The sequence below is a fragment of the Pteropus vampyrus genome, unplaced genomic scaffold, assembly GCF_000151845.1.
Source record: "Pteropus vampyrus isolate Shadow unplaced genomic scaffold, Pvam_2.0 Scaffold8, whole genome shotgun sequence".
In the NCBI taxonomy this organism is placed as follows: Eukaryota; Metazoa; Chordata; class Mammalia; order Chiroptera; family Pteropodidae; genus Pteropus; species Pteropus vampyrus.
The window spans coordinates 4,109,735-4,111,997 of record NW_011888789.1 but is presented as its reverse complement, the minus strand read 5'-3'; the positions used below and the strand labels follow the sequence as shown (position 1 = coordinate 4,111,997).

At 43.5% G+C, this 2,263-nt stretch overlaps 1 protein-coding gene across 1 annotated transcript in view; it reads left to right on the top strand.

Annotated features, from left to right (window-relative positions):
* The window catches only part of TRMT9B (tRNA methyltransferase 9B (putative)), a 43,890-nt gene that overhangs the window by 21,523 nt on the left and 20,104 nt on the right, over positions 1–2,263 (top strand).

Below are 2,263 nucleotides of genomic sequence, written 5' to 3'. Positions count from 1 at the left end.
GTTGCCAGGGGCTGATCACTGCCAGATACCATCATAGTTCCTTTGTCACTGACTTGCTTTGGATTCAGAGTCTAGGATGACAGTTCCTGATTGACCGAATCTAGATCACAGGACCAGGACATCTGTACTAGTTTCCCAAGGCTGCTGTAACAAAGAACCATAACTGTGGTGGCTTAAAACAACAGATATTTATTTTCTCACAGTTCTGGAGGCCAGATGTCCTAAATCAAGCTGTCAGCAGGGCCACACTCCCATTGGAGGCTCTAGGGGAGGATCCTTCATTGCCTCTTAAAGCTTCTGGTGGCCCTAAGCATTTTGTGGCAGCCTCGCTTCAATCTCTGCCTCTGTCTTCAATGACCTTCTCTTTGTCTTTGCCTTTTCTGTCTTAAAAGACACTTACTGGATTTAGAGCCCACCTGAATAATCCAGGAAAATCTCGAGATTTTTAACTTAATTACATCTGCAGAAGACTTTTTCCAAACAATTACACTTTCACAGTTTCCGAAGGTTAAGATACAGACATATCTTTTTTTGGGGGGGGAGGACGGGGGGGAAGGCACCATTTAACCCATTATACCATTTGTTATAGGCCGAACAGTATTGCCCCCAAATTCATATGTTGAAGTCTTAAACCTCAGTACTTCTGAATGTGAATGCATTTAGTGATAGAGTCTTTAAAGGGCTAATTGGGTTAAAATGAGATCATAAGGGTGACCCCTAATCCAATATGGCTAGTGTCCTTATAAGAAGAGAGAATTTGGACATAGACATGTAGAAGGAACACGGCGTAAAGATACAAGGAGAAGACAACTATAAGCTAAAGAGAGGCCTAGAATAGAGCCTTCTCTCATGGCCCTGAAAAGGAACCAACCCCGCCAACCTGATCTCAGACTTCTGGCCTCTAGAACTGGGAGAAAACAAATTTCTGTTGTTTAAACCCCCCAATCTGTGGTACCATGTCATGGCAGCCTGAGCAAACTAATACACCATCCCACCAGAGGACAGGAGGCAGGAAAATCTCCCTGCTTCTGTGTCTGTGGTGAGAGGTGAGGCCCTGCATTTCACCCTTGCTTCACATTGTGCAGTCTTTCCTAATAAAAATACAGCTGGATGTGAGGCTGCCAAAACACACCAGACAAAAGCCACCACAGTGCTGTGACTGATATATAACTATATAATACACGGAGGCACGAGGGTGCACAGGTGATGTATCCCAGCTGGGGGACAGAAATGGATTCATAGAGAATATGACCCAAGCTGAACCTTCAAAGATAATTGTGTCTGTCAGGTGGTCTGGAGGAAAACTCAGGAAGAGGAAACAAGTGAGCAAAAACATGAAGATGTTAAGGATCTCAAGCATTCAGAGAATCTCAAATTATGAAGGCAAAACAGTGGCACTAGATAAGTAGCTTGTGCCTGAATGTAAACCAGTTAAGTCACTGGCTGACTCCTTTTTCCTTTATCACAGTAAGAGTTTCTCAATGAAAGAAGCAATTGATTTACATTCTAGTGCAAAATCCTTATCTCATTGTAAAAAGCCATTGGCTGACTGGCTACATCATAAAGGAAAATGCTAGAGGGTGGGCTGGGGTCAGCTCATGAAAGGGCTTTGAGTGACATGCTAAGGTATTAAGACTTTCTTTAGTTTGAGGATGGGGAGAGAGACATTACCACGATGATGCTATAGAGGATAACTTTCAGGGCACAGAGCTGTGAAGGCAGAGGAAGTGATGTGTTTGGAAACCATCTTATCGATCTGGTCTCCCAATCTGTTCTTTATTCCAATGTTGGTTTGTGACAGCGTTTTCATCAATATGTAGTAGAATGAGAAAATTAAAGAAGGTTTAGTCAGTTTTTCATACAGATAATTTTATTCAACTCTAAAGGACTTCTTTAGTTCAAAATTATGACCTCCCGACTTTTGTGGCCATAAATGGTCCATTAATCTATGCAATAATGGTGACAATAAATAATAGGGTGTGTGTGTGTGTGCGCGCGCGCGCGCGTGTGTGTGTGTGTGTGTGTGTGTGCGTGTGTGTGTGTGCGCACGCGCGCGTGTGTGCGTGTGTGTGGCCTATCGTTCAAGTAAAGAATCAGCTGATCCCTCTGGTTCTCCAGATGTCTCTTTGAAATTTTCTGGGTCTGAAATCCATAAGAGTGGAAACTCCTAGATTACGAGGTGCAGACCTAAACTCAGGGTTGAGGCAGTGGGAAAAGAGATGGAGAGATACATCAGAGGAGTGAGACGGAGGTGGAATCTGTC